Source organism: Protopterus annectens, chromosome 7.part0 (assembly GCF_019279795.1).
Source record: "Protopterus annectens isolate FY-2018-M chromosome 7.part0, PAN1.0, whole genome shotgun sequence".
Lineage (NCBI taxonomy): Eukaryota > Metazoa > Chordata > Ceratodontiformes > Protopteridae > Protopterus > Protopterus annectens.
The window spans coordinates 1,618,067,533-1,618,087,749 of record NC_056739.1 but is presented as its reverse complement, the minus strand read 5'-3'; the positions used below and the strand labels follow the sequence as shown (position 1 = coordinate 1,618,087,749).

At 42.6% G+C, this 20,217-nt stretch overlaps 1 protein-coding gene across 3 annotated transcripts in view; it reads right to left on the bottom strand.

Moving 5' to 3' along the window:
• Positions 1–20,217, bottom strand: part of NPRL2 (NPR2 like, GATOR1 complex subunit) — a 1,906,629-nt gene that overhangs the window by 1,865,653 nt on the left and 20,759 nt on the right. The window lies entirely within an intron of this gene.

The window sequence follows — 20,217 nt, the reverse complement described above, 5'->3', positions numbered from 1 at the left end:
ATAGCTCTAGTTTTTTCCCCTTACCCAAAATCCCCTTCTCCTCAGTCACCTCAGATAAGTTTGTGCTCTATTCAGCTAGTCACAAAAATTAGAAAAAACATCTGCCATTAACATTCTCTGAGGCAAAACACAGCTATTACTCAAAGGTAAAAAGTACAGTTGTGTACACTTACCATAAATGCAGACGTTCGAGTGTATTCACTGTTGCAGCCATTACATTTGGGCAATCTGCTGGCAGGTTGCCCTCAGTCGGCCTGATTAACAAAGTCTTGGGTCCTGCGTCAGTTGCTGTCCCTTCTTCCATGACGTCAGGGGTATAAAACATGCAGCAGACGCCATTACATCAGTTTTTCTTGCCCCAGATGTCAGGTGCCCCCCAAATGGGGAGAATGAATGAATGAATAAAAAAATATATATATATATATATATACACACACACACACTATCTATATATATATATATATATATATATATATATATATATATATATATATATATATATACACATACATATACATACATATATATATATATATATATATATATATATATATATATATATATATATATATATATATATATATATATACATACATACAAACACACACACACATATATATATATATATATATATATATATATATATATATATATATATATATATATATATATATATATATATAAATATTACTTAGGACACAAAAAATATACCTCCAAACAAAAGCAAATACACCAGAAAGGCTTTTAAGCATAGTAAAAGAAAGGAGAAGTATAGTAAGAGAAAAACAAGGGGCTGGAGGGTGGGTAACCAGGACTGCAACAGTGAATACACTCGAGCATCTACATTTATGGTAAGTGTACACAACTGTCCTATGGTTCTTCGTGTTTCACTGTTGCAGTCATTACATTTGGGTAGAATTCCAAAGCTATGGTTGGGAGGATGGATTTATACAGCATTAGGAGCAGCTATAAGGCCCTGCAGGACAGCAGTGGCAAAGCCAGTTCTGGATTTAGAAAAGAGAGGTAAATGGTAATGTTTAGTGAACGTATGAACTGAGCTCCAGGTAGCAGCTTCTAGAATGTCTCTGTTAGGAACCCCTCTGAAAAAGGCTGCAGAAGTAGATGCAGCCCTGGTGGAATGAGAGCTGATCCCCTTGGGGATAGGTTTACCATGATGCATATAGCAGAAACGAATACAAAGGCTTATCCATTTGGAAATAGTCTGCTTTGAAATAGCCTTTCTCTCTGCCCCTGCAGCAAAGCCACCAATAGTTGTTCAGATATTCTTAGAGATTTTGTCCTGTTTAAGTAGAATCTAAGTTGTCTATGTACATCCAATGAATGCAGAATCTGCTCACCCTTGTTCTGTGGATTGGGAAAGAAAGTTGGCAGATGAATGGTCTGATTAAGAGCCATACTGGATACTACCTTAGGCATGAAAGATGGACTGGTCTTGAGAGCCACCATGTCTGGATGAAAAATAATGAAAGGCTCCACTGCCATAAGAGCCTGTAATTCTGAAATCCTTCTAGCTGAAGTGACTGCTAAAAGGAAAGCAGTTTTCCAGGAGAGAAATTTTAGGTCTGCAGTAGCAACTGGCTCAAAAGGAGGGAGAGTGAATTTTTCCAAAACAAAATTGAGGTCCCATGCAAGAGTTGGTGCTCTCCTGGGAAGACGCTGCTTTAGCAGAGGATGAGAGAAGAGGGGATGTTCTGTGTTGTAATGAGCTGAAATGGCAAAGGCATGGATTTTTATGGAAGAAATAGATAGGACCTTGTGAAGCATCTCAGTTAAGTATTGCAGAATCGGAGGAATACTGGGCATTGCTGTGCTTATTCCTTGTGACTGGTTCCAGGCACAGAATTTTTTCCATTTGTCAGCATAAGATTTTCTAGTACTAGGCCTTCTAGCCTCCAAAATGACATCCATCACAGGTTTGCTGAGGGATGCCAAGTTGATTAGCCATGCTGCAAGATTCAAAGTTTGGAGCAGAGTGTGCAGAATTTGGTAGTTCTGCTAAGACAGTAGGTAAGGTGTCTGAGGCAGGTGCCACGGAGGAAGGTGTGACACTGCGCAGGAGTGGGTACCAGTGTTGGCGAGGCCAGTCTGGAGCAATCAGAATCATTTTTGGTTTGTCCTGTTTAACTTTTAATAGAACTATGGAGAGCAGAGGCAGACGTGGAAAAGCATAGATTGATAGAACATCCACTTTCCAAGCTTTTTTGTGATGAATTCTTGTGCAGAATTTGTCCAACTAATAGTTCTGGGGTGAGGCAAAAAGATCTATGTCTGGCCTCCCCCATTTGCGTGTTAACATGTTGAAAACTTGTGGTTCCAGTTTCCATTCATGTGGGTCCATAAGATTTCTGCTTAGTTCATCTGCCAGAGTATTTAGCTTTCCTGGCAGGAATTGAGCTTGCAGTTGTATTTGATAGGTCACGGCCGTGTTCCACAATGCCATGGCTAGTCTACAAAGGGGGTAGGAATGTGTACCCCCCCTGGTTGTTTATGTACCACTTAACTGTGGTGTTGTCTGTCTTGATCATTAGTTGTACTGGATGAAGGTAGTCCTTGAAGGCTGTCAGTGCATTCTGTACAGCTAGCATCTCTTTCTGACTGATATGTCGGTGCATTTGATTTGGGCTCCATTTGCCCTGAATGCACTTTCCTGCCAGATGAGCCCCCCAAGCATAGTCTGATGAGTCTGTAGTTAGGGTTTGGGCAGCAGGAGGTGGAGTGAATGGCAGTCCCTTGTTTTGGTGGCAGGCCTCTGCCCATCATAGGAACTCTAGTTGCAGACAAGGTACAATAGGAATCATTGTTTCCAGGCTGTGACAATGTTGACTCCATAAACTTTTTAAGTACCACTGAAGTTTCCTCATATGCAGGAGGCCATGAACCCAAAGGCTTGCAGAATTTTTCTTGCAGATAGTAGGGTTTTTGTGGCCACCTGTTTGAAGTAAGTCACCACTTGAATTTGCTTTTCTGGCGTAAGGCAAGTCATCTGGGTAGTTGTATTCAAGCTTGCACCCAGGAATGTCATTTTTTGAGAGGGTACCAGTTGTGATTTCTTTTCGTTTATGGTGTACCCTAGACAAGTCAGAACCCATTTTACAAACGCCAGATGCTTTAAAAGAATGTCCTTGTTTTCTGCCTGAATTAGACACCGTCCAGGTATGGATATATTTGAATATTTCTTTGCCTGCAAAATGCAATTACTGGTGCCAGGCACTTTGTGAAGACCCTGGACGCACTAGATAAGTCAAAGGGCAGTGCAGAGAACTGGTAATGCAAGTAGCCTGCTTTGAAGTGGAGGTATCTTCTGCAAGATTCCCTGAGTGGGATATATAGGTAAGCCTCATAAGTCTAGAGTTACCAACCAGGCATATTTGCCTAGCATAGGTAGTAACTGTTGAAGAGTCAGCATCTCGAATTTTGGAATGCCCAGAAATGTGTTTAGAGTGGATAAGTCCAAATTGGACGCCATGATTTGTCTTTTCTGGGTACCAGGAAAAGTCTTGAATAGAAACCTTGTCCCTTTTCCTCTTCTGGTACTGGTTGAATAGCCTCCATGTTCATGAGGGATAGAACTTGTTTCTGGGCCTCTGCCCACTGATTTGGGGGCAGATCTGGCCATCCGTTTGGGACTGGCAATGTGTGGAAATGAAATCTGTATCCCTGGGATACTATATTTAAAACACATTTGCCCTGGCTAATAAGTTGCCAGTTTTGTGCATGAAGTACCAGTTTTCCCCCCAAAGGGGCGGCTAAAAAGCAAGTGCTTAGTGATTGTAGAGGGAAGTCATTGAGACTGTTTACCATAGGGAGGTGCCTTGTTGTTTCCAAATTTGGAGGTGGAGGCACCTATTGATTTGCTCTAAAAGTTCCTTGTGACTGAAACATGGAGCCTTTGGACTGTCTTGATTTGACTTGAGCAGCTCTCGAGGGGACTGGAAAGGACCAGTTCTTAGTAGGCCAGTGCCTACTAAATCTTGGAGGTTGCACTTGTAAGAAATCTTTCACAGTTTGCATAGATTTAACTTTATCTTCTATCTTTTTTAACACTTCTTCAGCCTCATTACCAAAGAGATGGTCCTGTTGTAAAGGAGCATCTAACAATTTTGCTTTAACATGGTCAGGTAGAGTTTGATCTTTGAGCCAAGCATGCCTTCTTATCACAGATCCAGTTACAGCAGCCCTGCAAGAGGCCTTCAAGGAATCAAAACCACATTGCAAAGTATGTTTTCCAACTTGTTCAGCTGAATGTAATAAATCCTGCAAATCTTTATTTTCCACACAGTCAGAGATTAACATCATTTTCTGTTTAAGTAGTCCCATGATATTCTGTTGATATTTAAGCATATGACAGTTTAAAGCCCAGATTGCCAAGGTTGCAGACGTGTAAACCTTCTTACCCCATCTATCCAGCGCCCTGGAGTCTCTAACAGAAGGGGTGGGATTTTTAGCAGTAGAGGCCTTAATGCCCTTGGGACCCTGAGAAATGGTTTCAGGATCAGCAATAGGATTTTTGAAAAGGAATTTGTGGGAGTCAGGAAACCTGTAGTATCTGTCTGGCTTACAAGGAGCAGGAGGCAGAGAATTGGGAGTCATACTAGATTGTGAAAAACATCATTAACAATGTCTAGAACAGGAGGTATAGCCAAAGGCCTATGCTGAGGAAAAAAAAGAAAATCCCCAAGTCTGTTTTTAGATTCAGAGAAATCCTGACTTTCCCAGTGGCAATGTTCCCTTAAGGTATGTAAAGTTTCCCCAAAAGAAAAATCCTCAGGGGGAGAAGCAGAAGGAATGGAATCTTCTACATCAGAGACCTCATAAGTAGGAAGAGACAAATCCTGTTCATTAGAAGAGTCAGAAGAAATAGAATCCTGTTCAGAAGATTCACAATCAATGTCTTGCCTAGGCCTCTTAGGAGGAGGGGGTTGGCTACTCCTGATCACAGTAATTAAATCTTCAGCCATTTTGATCATTTGTTCTTTAGGCATAGGGGCCTGCCCATGTGGCCCAGGGGTCGGTTTTTTAGACAAAGATTTAGATTTTGGACTTAGTTTTGAAGATGGCGTCGGTCTAATATACAAATCTGTAGGCCAGAAAACACCCTCAGAAGCCGGTGCCTGCACAGCAGCTCCAGACCCATCTAAGGTAGAGACATCCGCGGGTTCCATAATTGAAGCATCTCGTGGCATACTGGACTCCGAATGGGTCTCAGTAGAGGCCTGAGAATCAGAAGTAGCGGGTATCGGGGGCTGCAAAAGCGCCTCATGAGGACCTGAGAACTGGCGACTGGCTTAGTAGAAGCAGCGTCGTCAGTTTTGGACCTCAACGGTCTGTCTCTGTCTTTTTCTTTGAGTTTTTTAGGTATTCCGGTAGTCGGATTGCTAACCGATGACATTTCTGGATAATTAAATCTTGAGCCAAAATATTTAGTAGCAAAAATATACCGATGTTTAATTGTGCGTTGATTAAATTTAGCACAAAACCGACAGCAAGGCACGTTGTGGTCAGGGCCTAGGCATGGAATACAGTACAACTGAAAATCCTTATGAGGTATTTGCTTCCCACAAGTAATGCAATTATTAACTTTTACTGACATCGGTAAGGAGCAAGAAAAAGATTCCCCAATGGGGTACTTAGCTTTTAGTTGAAGACTTCGGTTCTGAAACTCGAAAATGAAATTTTCAGGAGTCGGCCAACTGGCACTTGCGAACTGCTTCTGCTTCAGGCACCGCATAGCAAGAAAGACTGATGTAATGGCGTTGGCTGCATGTTTTATACCTGACGTCATGGAAGAAGGGACAGCAACCGATGTAGGACCCAAGACTTTGTTAATCAGGTTGACCGAGGGCAACCTGCCAGCAGATTACTCAAATGTAATGACTGCAACAGTGAAACACGAAGAACATCAGGAGAAGGAAAGAAAGGAAAGCCCTGGAGCCCACAATGCAAGACTGACAGACCCTCAGAACATACTAGGAGACAGTCTAAAAGGAAGGGGGTTGATGGGTGGGAAGTTGAGGAAGGATGAAAACAGACAACACAGAAGCAGAGTTATGGTGATTACATAACTATAACATCTGATGTCTTTTTCATCTGTTCCTCAGCTGGTGGGAGAGAGTCTCGAGCTACAGTATTCTTGGATGGTCCTCAAAGAAGGATATTCTGGAGTACAGCAGAGCCAAAAGCTGACCTATTCCTTGATCAGATGTACAACTTTTATCAGGTATAAAGGTATGAAGACTGGATAGTGTAGCAGCTGCATAAATGTTATCTATAGAAGGTTTGGACCAAAAGCCGGATGATGTGCCATACTTCTGGTAGAGTATGCTTTAGAACGTTTGGGTAAGGATAAACCTTTACTCTTGCAAGCAAAAATAATACAAATCAGTGAGCCATCTGGCTAATGCTACTTTCCCCAACTTAACCTTGGAGGAGATAAAACTGTTCTGATTTCCTTTAGTCTTTAGTTCTGTGAATATAGAATCCGAGTTTTCTATGAACATTCAATAAGTGAAGCTCGTATTCTTCCCTGTTGGAAAAATTTGGAAAAACTGGTAGGATAACTGAATGCATAACATTTGCCTCTGACACTAGTTTAGGCAGGAAGTAAGAGTTATTCTGAAGGGACACTATCCTTATAAAAAAATCAAGTAAGGTGGCTGGTAAGAAAGAGCCTGGAGCTTAGATACCCATCTAGCTGATGTAACAGTGACCAGGAAAAGTGTTTTCCATGATAAGTACTTTAATTCTGCCCTGACTCAAGGGTAGAATGGGGGCAGAGTCAAAGGATAATTTTAAGGTCCCATACAGGGATAGGGTCCTTAATAGGAGGTCAGAGCAGAAAAGTACACATACAAAAAAAAGTCTTTACACAACTTCAAAGTAGCTGAAGAATGTTTTTTTACCTAGATGAAAATCTGAGATGGCAGCCAGTTGCAACTTAACTGTGTAATAACTAGCTCCACTGTTGAAGATGAAAGCCACAAAATCAAGAATCATTGGAAGAGGTGCTGAAAAAGGGTCAAATTGTCTCTGATGGGTCCAGATAGAAAACCTACCAAGTAAATTTATAGCACCAAGTGGAAAAGAAGCTTTCTGGGTTGACATAAAAATGTGATGAATGGGGGAAGAAAGCCTGGAGTCTCAAGCTATCACTGGAAGCATACCTGTCAACCTCATAGGACAAGAAATCTGGAAAAAGCCAAAAATAGTGGGGAGACAAAATCCCAAAAATCGTGACAAATTTTAAAATTATCGATCTCCTTCTGTGTGGAGTCCGCATGTCTTCCCCATGGTCGAATGACGTTTAAAGATATGCAGGTAGGTGCATGCATGAATGTGTGTGCCTTCTTAGAAGGTTGGGCATCGGGCTGGTAACTCGGCACCATAACAATCCAATGCCAATCATTAGCGGACCGGAGTTCCACTGTGGCTACCCCTAACTGGGAAAAGCCAAAAGAACGTTTATGTATCTCATAAACTTAGAAAGTTGTTAAAATAACAAGATTTGTGCTAACATACAATTTCTGAAGGATATGAAGTCTGAAACTCAAATGAAATTCCTTATTTAGTGACTTCAGTTCCCACTGATTAGCCAGAAAAAAAAATTTAGGAGGAAAAGACCAAAATTATGAGGCAAAAATTTGGACATTCTGTGGAAATCTGGACAGTTGAGAGGTATGATTGGAAGTGGAGAAACCATGATATCAGCTTGAGGGACTGACTATCCAAGATCAGACGGTTGAGGTAGAAGGCCCTGAAAAGGAAGGGAAACCACACTTGGTGAGGCCAGAATGGGGCAGTTAGGATAACCATGCTGTTCTACTGCAATACTTTTTGAATAAACATGGGGATTAGAGGAGTGTGAGGAAAAGTATATAGTAGTCAGGGGGGCCAATCATGAACTACAGAGTCTCTTGGTGACTCCCCCTCTGGTGGGGATCAGGGTAAAGTAGCTGCTGCACTTAGCACTGAGGGGAGAAGCAGGATTGATCCCACCAGCAAAATATAATTTCAGCCACTATTTGATAGAAAGACCACTCGTGAGGTAGTAAGACAGACCTGCTCAGTTTGTCTGCTAGCGCATTGTTTTTCCCTGGAATATGCACTTCCAGCAGAAAGTAGTTGGAAGAGATTGCCCATCACCAAACTCTCACTGCCTCCCGACATAGGGGATAGGATAAGCCTCATCTTGTTTGTTGATGTACCAGACCACAGACATGCTGTCCATATGAAAAGTAATTGTCCCTAGAGGGAGAGCATTTTGAAAAGCTTGCAGTGCCAGTAAGACCGCTCTCATTTCTAGGATATTGATGTGAAGACTGCTTTCTCTCTGGGACCATGTGCCTTGGACTGTCCTTCTCAAGTAATGTTCCTCCACCCTAGTTGGGTAGCATCCATTGTCACTGTGGCCTTGGGCATGGGAAGAGTGAAAGGGCAGCCCCAAGAGAGGACTTCTACATGAATCCACCAGGCTATGTGATGTTTGCAAACATTTGTGATGCGAATGAGTGTAGTCAGTGGATGATACCTTACTGACCGTTGTACCACTACAGTACATTGTAGAACCATCATGTGAAAGTGAGCCAAGAGTACCAACACTACTGAAGCTATTATAACCAGTAGCTGTAAGATTAATCTGGATGGTGGCAAATGAAGAGAGAGGATGTCTAAGGCCTGCTTTCCTAAAAAGTGTCCAGTCTTCTCTGTGGCAAACATGCTACTTGTGTTATAGTATCTAAATGGGCACCAATTAACCAGAGTTTACATTGAGAAGAGGTGTGACTTGGTGTATGCCTAGCTGGAGACAGAGGCGGAGCAAGTAGTCACTGACTTGGATCAGTAGAGGCTTGGTGGAAGAAGAGAGGAGCCAATCATCTAGATAAGGAAAAACCTGGAATCCATGCATCTTGGAGGTCAATGGAGCACATCCATTCACTCATAAGAGTGGCATGATGTACTGAACCACGACCATCCAGAACTTTGAATGTTTCATGTTTCACATATTGGTTTAGATAGCCGAGATTCAGAATTGGTCTTAGGTCCCCCATCCTCTTTGGCACCAAAAAGAATCTCAAGTAAGTTCTGGATCCTTGTTGGTCTAGTGGGACTAGTTGGATGACTCTTTTCTCCAGCAATTTTTTTTATTTCTATAGCTGCTGCTTTCCTCTGACTGGGTGGAATGCCAGGAATTTTTTTGTTGTGTTTTGGAGGAGGAAGGGGAAGTAGTATAACATCTAGATATTATATTCTGCACCCAAGTATCTTTGGTAATGGCTACACAGGCTTCTGGATGCAGGGATAAGTGCTCCATGACTGCTTCTAGAGTGCTGCAGTCAGGCAACCCTTGAGAGGTGCTGAAAGGGCTTCTTCGAGAAAGGAGCTCTGAATCTCTGGTGTTGCAGGCCACCTCTGCCATTGGGGTAGCATCTTCAATTAAAACTCCTCCTCTGTAGCAAGGGGATTATTCTCCATTGGAGTCTTGGGAAGAACCTTACATCTTTCTGATGCCTCTCTGGTTTAGAGAGAAGGTCATTTGAAGGGTATAAAAGCGGATTCCTAAAGCAGATAATGTCTTCCCATCTTGTTCTCTCCTAGAGACAGTCTCCTTCACCTCAGGGCTGAATAAGGTGGATGCATCAATGGCGGCAATGAAGAAGACTTGAAGGGCTCCACAAAGGCACATCCAGGCATGTTTTCTAATGGTTAATCCTGAACCTGCAGCTTTAGAAGCTCCCTCTGAGGTATGAGAAATCAGCCACATGGACGCTTCTAATAAAGATTAGAGCATGGCCAGTAGCGAACAAAAAAATCTTCTTGTCCTCCACAGGCATGGACCCCCCCCCCCCCCAAAAGGGTATAGGAAAACTTCTGAAATCTTGTCACATGTACCAGATAATTCAGACACCTGACAGCAAAGGTCATTGAGGCATAAATATGCTTCCTGAATCTGTCCAATGCCTTAGACACTCTTTTAGGGGGACAGACAGTAGAACTCGGTTCCACAAGCTCTTTCTTAGTAGCTGCTGCAACCACAATAGCATCCAACTAGAGGATCCTTGATCCAATGAGCTCTATCTTTGGGTGCAACAAGATACTTGTTAGGGCATTTGGGGATGGGCTTCATGACATCTGGATCCTTCTAAGCCCACTTGAAGATAAGATCTACCTTTACATCTGTGGGGGGGCTACCCATGTCGTATCTGAATGGGCTCCAAAAGCCTTAAGGAATACTGGCTCTTCTTGAGAAGGAGGATCAGAAAACCAACCATCTTTCTGTCTCAAAAGTTTGAGTATTTCACCGAATGACATGTCCTTAAGGGGTGACCTGGGGAACCCTTCCCCTTCATCGAAGTCAGTGTCTTTGGCTGAAGACTCTTGTGCAGCGTCCAAGAATCTCCTATTACATGTTCTGCTTCTGAGGGGGCTGTTCAGTGGGAAGTTTCAGAGAGGACTCAAGTGCCAGCAGCATCCTGAATGAGGACAGTCGGCTTGACTGGACTGACTGTCCCAATGTGACAGGATGAAAAGACCCAGCATCTACAATAGACAGTTGAGCATGGGGTGGAGCCAAGGGGGGGGGGGTTATGGATGTCTTTTCCATCGAGGTGGAGAAGGCGCTCTCCACTACATCGAAGGCTGAAGCCATGGAAGAGCCCATTCTTGACCTCACTTGATTCATAGAAGCCTGTGCAGGATGAAACCCAATCCTCACCAGCTCCAGCCTCGATGCAGGAGTTGGAACTGAACTGCCCAGTGGTAATGCTCCAAGAGAAAGGGACAGCTTCAAAAACATCTGAGGCTATCCTGCTCTCACTAGATCTAGCACCAGTGCTATCGCTCCAAGACCCTTCTGAAACTGAAAAAATCTGACATGTCTGGGTCAGAGAAGGTACTGGAGTTGAAGACGGCCAAGTTTTCAGATCCAGCACAGACAAAAAAATTCAAAAGTCTAAAGTCCCCAAAACCACTGAGCAGATCAGAATAGGAGTCAAAGGCTGGCACTGTACAGTAGGCAAGCTCATGGATCTGATGGGAGACGGACATGGAATATCACCCAACTGAATCTGGATTCTGAGAAATTTTCTCATCATCCTATCCATATCCACTGCTGTTAAGCTCCTAGATGACCTGAGGGAAGATTATGTTGAAGGTGCATGGGATACCCTTTGAGGTGTGTCCTGAAGGAAGGGAGAGTGCGTCCTTGAAGTTACTGACTCTGCAGAAAATTAATCAGGAGCCCAAGGTAACTCAGACTTTGACTGAATCAGATCAGAGAGTCTAGACAGATACGAAGGTTTAGATTTGGTTGGAGTTGAGGAAGTTGATGGATCCAACATTTCGGAAATTTTCTCGGGCACAGCCAAGCCTGAAGAAGCTGAAGGAGGAAAACAATTAGAATGGTGTTTCCTCAATTCCTTACTTTTGTCCGATGCCTCTCCAAGATTTTCATAGGGCTCCTGAGGCAGATGATGATGATGATGGTGAAAGAAGGAAGCCTTTCAAAATTAATTTTCGTGTTCTGTGATTAAAGTTAGCACAAATATCAGATTCAAATGTTTAGATGTCCTAGTCCTAGGCAACATACACACTTAAAATGGCTGTCCGAATTTGGAATTTATGCCTGCATGTAGAGCGCTTCTTAAAACCAGCAGACTTCTCAAGCACAATACTGGAAAGAGATGCAAAAAATTAAGTACAATACCAACAATGATATCAAGAATACATAAAGGTAAAATTATAACTGCCTAATACCAACAATGGTAACAACGAAGTACCAAACATAGGTAGCAGCCAGGAAAAGCCCAAGGCCAAAAACCACTATATCAAGAGAGCAAAGTTCTCAAAAAGGAAATCACTTATCCGCCATAGCCTGCCCGAGCTAACAGTGAAAATGTCTTATCGCTGAAGTGGCAAATGAGATCTGGGGTAACTGAGGAGAAATGGATTATGATAAAAGGAGAAGAGCATGAGCTACGGAACCTGAAGTTTATCAAAGTGGCTAAGGAAGGATACAATGTTAGATCAGAGATCCATCAGTTGAGGAATGGATGAAAAAGACATCAAATCATATTTAATTATGATCTACCAACAATTATTTACCAGACAACACATAACCAAGAGATGCAAGTATGAGTGGCAAGAAGGAAGTAAAATGTGTATATAACCTAAAAATGCTCAAACAAATATCGCATTTTAATGAATGCAACATAGTACAGACGGACAAGATTTTATGACCTTTCGTAACACATAGCATCTTCTGAATTTGTAGTGTAGATTTTAATATACTTCTAACTCTTTCTGGGTCTGTAAATATGAGAAGATATATTAGAATTATTTTTTGGTATTGGTGGGATACGACACCAATATAAACGGCATCTTTCTATATTTTATCAAAAAAGAACTCTATCTCTGGTAAACTCACTTTCAGTGTGCTATTTATAGGTATATTGGACTCCTGTTCAGACAGACTACAGGGGACAGATCTCTTTTCCTTTTGGAGGGGGTAGCTTGGCTTCCCCTGATCAGCATGATAAGGTCTTCTGCCATTTTAAGCACCTGAGACTGAGGCAAGGAAGCAGGTGTCAGAGTGGGTTGTCGGTTTCTTGGGTGTGGCTCATACTAAGAAGCTCGGTTTTCGAAAGATGTCAGTTTGTGTTGAGAATTGGTAGTGCGAAGGACTTCCTCGGAAGCCGGTGCCTGCTCAGTGACACCGGACCCATCTAAGGTAGAGAAGACCGCAGGATCCATAGTCAAAGAAGAGTTTTGTAGCATACCGGACTACAAAAGGGTCTCGGTAGTGGCCTGCGAATCCACAGAAGCGGGTATCAGGTTGAACTGACTACTAACTTAACGGAAGCGTCGTCGGTAGGTTTGGACCTGTGCGATCTGTCTGTCTTTATCTTTACTTTTTTTTTCTGAAGATCTGCTTTCGGATGGCTTACCGTAGCCATATCAGAATTCGAGGACTGTAAGCAAAAATATCTGGCTACAAAAAGGGCCAGACGACGGATAGTTCTGGCGTTGAACAAAGCACAGAAGCGACAATGGGGGACATTGTGGTCTGTGCCTATGCAAGTGACGCAGTAAGAATGGAAGTCTCGGTGTGGTATATGCTTTCCACAGACGAGACAATTATCAACTTTTTCTGACATCAGTTAGTGCAAGAAAAAGGATCCCCAATGGGGTACTTTGCTTTCGAAGACTTCAACTTTAATTCGGAAACGCCTTACTTTATACTACTGATGACCTGACATCAGTCCTGAAGCAACAGCAGCCAACTCAAAATACTAAGCCTCTGGTATTCGGGCCGGCAGAGGGCTACCCTGGCAGGGATAACCCAAATGTGATGACTGCAACAGTGAAACACAAAGAACATCAGCACCTGATGCTAGAAGAGCTAACTATGGCTCTGGGTCAGCTCAAGACAAGAATACTTCCTACTTGTTCACATCAATCATATACCTGCCAATTGGAAATCTTAGCAGCCTCAATAACCTCTGAAATCCAGCTGGTAGACCCAGCAGCAACAAAGGATTGAGTTAGAATTGTAGGTCATCTCAACCATGTGGGATGCTCCTGGTTAGAATCAAGAAAGTTCCAGGGACTTCAAAATGTTAAACCATGCCTGCTTTGGCCACCATGCTACAATGAGAATAGGTTTTGGTCTTTCTTCCCTGAATTTTGTTCTGGGGATCGCAATCACTGAAAATTGCAAAAGGAGTAGCGAAATCTCTTGTGCCACAGAATACATCCAACATCACCCTTCCCACTGCACTGCTGTATCAAGCAGAACGAGGAGAGGAATGCATGTTTCTAAGAAAGTGGTCAAATCTTTCAAAATACCTCTACTGTGGAAGACTCGGATCACACATGGTATCCAAACTCACTATTTCAGGACAGGCTAGAGGAATGGCTCAGACAGCCTGACAACTTGTTCACTTCTCCTAGGATATAAATTGTTGCAACAGTGATTCATGTATCTGTACTCCACTGTCAGATATACCACCAGCTTTCTGCAAGAGGTAAAAAAAACTGTCTGCTTCCCTGAAGCAGTATTAAAATAAGTTTTGACTCCTGAAGATGTCACATGACAGAATGGTACCTGACCAAACAGGGAGGTGAACCTGGAAGCAACTTTGTCTGCTAGGCCTTTAAGGCCAGAGAGATAGATCATAGCTCTAACTAGCCAATATGGAGCTCCCTCTCCAAGGGTACCCCCACCCTTGTACCATGTGGGAGCAAAAAAGGTTTTACTCTTCTAGGAAATCACCCATCATCAGCACCTGCAACATGTTTTTTCATTCACATGCAAGAATGGGAGGCTCACAAGAAAGCTGGAGAGATCTGCACAGGATTCAATGGCCTACCGACAGAGATTTGACATCAGCAGAACATAAAGGAGCACATGGCAGTTCTGCAGCCAGAAAGATCTCAGTCCTTAGAAAACCTCTCAACCTGCAAACATTGAAAACAGGTACAAAGGCCCTTGAAAGAGAGATACTTCCAGTCAATGTAATTAGCACATAATCTGAATACCAAATAGCACATAACTTTTCCCCACTTCCATTAGGAATGTGGGATACTACACAGAAACACGCTTAAAAAATGATGGAAAATACAAGCACAGTATCAGAGAGAGTGTAAAATCCATACACTTTAATGAACTGTTTTGCAAAATTCTACCACACAAGCAACCTCATTATTGCTTCTGAAAATGAAGATATAAGACGTGTGTCTTCTTTCTTTAAATTATTAGTGCCTCTGGTATGTTGGTCATATACTGTGGTTTTCTGTATAACAGACAGATTCAAAAAACACATATGATGAGGGTGAGTTATAAAACTGTGTGAATGAGTAAATTAGGTCTGAATACAGGGACATACTTCCAAAAATAGGCACATCATGAATCCTGAAAATAGGGATATTACTCCAAAACAAGGACAGCTGAAACATCTAGTCCTTAGTATCCCCCCCCCCCCCTTCAGTTGTACAAACACCACCATGATGATCACGGTAGCTATCAAACCCAGAAAAGAGCAAAGATTATGCCTTGACCCTGTGCAGTTTCTAAACCCTTGAGACCAAAGTCATGACTTCATGTGCCATCTCTCATGCCAGTGTGTGGAAGGTTGGTATAATGGCTAAGGTGTTAACCTTACAGACACAAGGTAAGTAAACTTTACTGACATCTCAAATGGAGTAACTGACTAGGCTTAAAATGGCCCACAAGGGAAGTTACTTTAGTACTAATCTACACGCTTGTGAAGAAATGATTGGCAATGACATATGTCCAGGTCTGCCCCTACTATCATCATACTGTGCAAAAGGGTAAGTAAGAAATTCTCCCCATTTGTTGTCACCCCCCCACTGCAGTTTTCAAATTCCCACACTGAGGAAACTTCCAGAAAGTACCTGAAGTGGGTTTTAGCAGCCATTCGTCCATACAGGAAAAACATGGAGACCCTTTTCTTAGGTGGCACCATTCAACATTATGGTAAATAATTAGGCAATGAGAAAGCCTAAATTGTAACACTTTACACTGAGTGTGATGCCTATGCCTACCCAGTGCAAACCAGATAAGCCTCCCTTGTAGACCCTCCAACATGTCATAATGGACACCTTCTGGCACATTACCAAGTGAGACCATCCTGGCACACTGTGGCAGCAGCAGCATAAACCCTGGAGGACCACCATCCTGGAAATGGATGTATAGGTTGAAGTCAATGAGGTCCAGAATGGGAAAAAAACAGCCCGAATCCTTCTAGACAGGGAATAGATGCAATAATACCACTATCCTTTTTTTCTGAGGGAAAAACAGCATCTACAGTTCCCTTTCTCCGAGCAGTCCAGACCTGTTCCAAGAGTGCCACTAAAATGGACTGGGTTCTCAAAGAGGCTGCTTATGGGATAAGACCTATGCATTCCAAGGTGTGACTGAGACTGTCCACCTCTATTACTCTCTATAGTACCTTAGGGATGGCTCTCTAAGCCACAGCAGACTCTAGCAACACATTCACCTTCCCATAAGGGCAGTCAAAGAGTGTAGTCAGGTATAATGTAGCAGGGCTGTCCGACATTTCTTTTGGGAGACTACACTGGTACTGCAGGAACCAGGACTATATGACACTTAAAAGCTTTCCTTAGACAACAAGGCATCTCTTTTCTCTTTAGGGGTTGTATAGGAGTGGAAGAAAAGAAAAGAAGAGGAGGATCACAGTGGTCCTCCATAGTGGCTAAGGGTCCATTTCATCTTTAGGAGTTCATTATACAAAATGTTGGGATGTCTGCCTGAAAATTACTTCCCCGTTAAACTGGACATTAAAGATATTCTTCCGGTGTTCCTCCTTAAGGAAAATAAAGTTAGCCATGCCACCCCACTCAAGCAAATGAGTCAGACTGTGGTCCTAGCAACTCTATAGTGAAAACTACAGTGGTAGAAAAGCTATGCAGAATCTGGATGAAAGCTTCCTTGAACTTCGACTCGGGGAGGTTTTTGAGCTTCTGCAGCATCTGGTCCAAAACGAAGGAATGGAACCAAGAAAAAAAAAATTGAACAGCTGGCGTCTCAGCAACATGACACTTGCCACATCTATCAAAAACTTCTGACAAATTGTCTAGTGAAGGCATAGTAAAATACAACTATTTCTAGAACCTATGCTTCTGAGGCAACACCCATACATTTTTAGGTGTGCCTGACAGTAATCATGTAAGAGTTATTTCAAGGATACCTGGTGAAGAACTTCAATTCAACAATGGGGGGGGGGGGGGTGATTAAGCAGTCACCAAATGCCTCCACACAAATATTACTCGATAACCATCCTCATCATGGCTAGGATGATATAAGGCTCCTTAGGCTTCAACTTCTTCTTCAGACATGCGCAGGTGGGCATTCCTGAGAAGTGTAAGGCCAGTCCCATTTCAGAGTATATGAGCTTCAAGGTCCCTCTAAAAGATGGCTCATCCAAAGAGAAGAACTTGGTGGCCTTGTCTGTTCCAAAGGTAATGGCCCCCACATCTTAAGACTCTGCAAAGAAGTCTGACAGGGGGTAAGTCAAAAACCCCATTACCAACAGGGAGGAACTTGTACATGGGCAAATGTGCGGCTGATGCTCAGCAGGTTTCAGGTGACACTGATAAAGTCCAAGACAGTGCACTAACAGAAGATGGCACATGTGGGACATACTCCAGTGGAAGGGAAGAGTTTGATCAAACAGATAAAGAGGAATCCCAACTGAAGGAGGGAGAGCCTCCCATTGCCATCAGTAGCCTTGATGGATCACACTCAAAACCCATCTGTCTGAAACAATATGCTGCCAAGGACAGAAATGGAGGTTCAGACTTTTTAGAAAGGGGGGGGGGGTACAAGGTCCTTCATATACTCAGTCTGATCTGTTGGGCTGCCCTTTGTATTGGAAGGTTGCAGTTTTCTTTTGGATCCCTTCTCCCACTGCTTTTTAAACATGTCAGCATTCTGTTGGGACTGTTAATTATGCTTTTTGTTAAAGTTAGAGGGAGCAAAGAAACACCTGGAAAATGTAGAGCAGGAGAGATGAAAAATCTGAGAATCCTTGAATCAGCTTTCATCTCATAACACTTTTTGATGACCTCTGCAGTAGAGGGTCCACAAACTAGTCCTTTCCAATGGAGAATTAAAAATTTCATTCCTTAAATCCTCTTTGAGGTTCTGGGAATGCAGGCCTGGAAGTGTCATCTAGAGAGTTAAAGGCACATTTCAAGCAATTAGTAGTGACTTGGGAAAGCAAAGAAACCAAATTATACAAAGCAGATTTCTCTCCAGAGGAAAAAAGATGCCAAAACATTCCTCATACTTCCACAATTAGCCAGGATAAACTTCCACGTACAAGCCTGAAAACTGAGAATTCTAAAAACGAAAGTTGTAGAAGCCTATACTTTTCCCCCCAAACTATCAAAAGCCTTCTCACCCTTGTCAGGAGAGGGACATGTATTAACAAAATGTTTAGCAGCAGCTGTATTCACTAAGGCAACAGTCAATGGGTCAGGTCTGAACAGTATAAAAGGCTGAGGAACTTTATCTGATTTTTTTAGGAGCAGCAAGCTGACTGACAGGGAAATTGCAGGCTATAATTGCAATCTAATTAATAGAAAGTGCACTGTTGCCATGGATATGAACTTTCTCACTATCTCCATTAGCACTTTAATGGATGTGGGCATCCTGAAGCAATGTAGAAATTCCCTGTGTTTACCAACAGCCAATTCGCAAACAAACTAATAAAGTATGTGACATGCATTTTCACAATTTCACTGGAGGCAAAGCTCTCATATAAAAGCACTCCTACTGTTAGTCAGGCTGTCAGTAGTATGCATACTGCACCCATCACACAGTAGAAGAGTAGACACGCAGAACCACATATGCTGAGGTACTTAAAGGTAACCTTCCTTGACCCCAAAAACCTCCTAGATAAAGTAAAAAAATAAATGCCATCAACAGCTCCGAATTAATGCTTTCAAAGCAACACCCACATCAACACATACAGCCATATCTCATGGAGCATCTATTTCTAAGACCATAAGGTAAGCCACCACAAAATCCAACATTCTAGTCATTGGAAACTCCATTGTGAGACACACTAATGTCCCTCTCACCATGCTGAGTAAGAAAAAGTCACTGTCAGTTGCTTATGAGGGCCAGGATCTGCCACATTACGCATACACTCAGGTCCAGTATGACTCAGTCATAGTCCATGTGGGTGTAAATGACCTATAATGTACCTTGCTAGACTACATGAAGGCAAACGTCATGGAGCTCTCAGAATATGTGTCCCAGGCTGGTATGAGCCTAGCACTGAGCAGCATTTTACCCATTTGTCCAAGGATGATGCCATAATATGAACAGAAAATGACTGACTTTAAGAATTGGCCTAGTTTTTGATGCCATTCTAAGGGAGCATAACATTTGCCATCATGGAAGGTGATGGTCAACAAACTATGCTGCTTTGTCAGAGATGGTTTGCACTACTACTCTCTAGGCTTTCAAATACTAGCTAAAAGATTGTCCCCCATAGTGCTTTTTTAGGCAAAGCCAAAATGAAAGTACTTCCAAAATAGCAAATCGAAACCAAGAAAATCTAAATATGTTACTGCTCAACAATAGCAGTATAAACAAGAAAACTTCACTCCCTGCAAGCTCTCCTCACCCTAGAGAATGATGTTTGTGCAGCCACTGAGACACAGTTTAAAGCTGCAAACAGCACAGCGGCAGTGCAAGGCTATCATGCCTTCCACACATTTAGACCAAGTATTACACAGACAGGAAATAAAGGTGGACGTGTCTAGATTTACAACAAAAATAAATATATTGAAAGGATGGTCAAACAGGACGATAGACTTGAGCTTCTCCACATTCAAACAAACATAGGTAAAATCTCTTTCCAATTTCTTGCAAGCTACAGGTCTCTCTATATGACACAGGAAACCCATAACATAGGTTCATAGGTTGGTACCGGCTATCTATACAAGCCTAGCCATAACAATTTCATGGCTATATCTTCCCACACTATTTACTTCCCTGGACCCCTGTCTAGCAGGGCGACTGACGTGATCCCCGGGGTGAATTTCCTCTCTCCCATCCAATCATCAAGGTTCCTTTTGAAGAGGGCCAAAGAGGCGCTCTGCTTGATATGTACGGGGAGTCTTTTCAGAGTCTGGGGAGTTTCTGGGTCAAGAACCTATCCCTCCCACATGTTTTGTTTATTGTGATGACAAGGTTTAGATCCCTGGTGAATGTGGCTCTGAGGGATTGGGATTTCTTTAAGTGTAGCATGTCCAATAGCTCTGGGTTTGACATGACCTAGTATGTTAAGCAGAGATCGCCTCGGAGTAGACGATATGCGACAGAGTATGGCTGAAGTTTTTTAGGCGGTCAGCTTAGGGCATCTGCTTTAGAACTGCGATTCATTTAGTGAGGTATTTCGGCAGCCTTTCCAGTTGTTGCAGATGTCTTGAGAGGTACATACCAAATGGGGCGTTGTATTCTATAATGGGTCTAATGAGGGAGGAGTACAGTGGGACAATGACCTCCTTTTTTCTGGATGAAAAGCACTTAGTGATGAGGTGTGCCACATAGAAGAATGTCCTGACTGTTGTGGCGATGTGGTTATTGAAGGTGAGATCACTGTCCACCTGGGTAGCCAAGTCTCTTATCACACTTTCGGTGTTTAG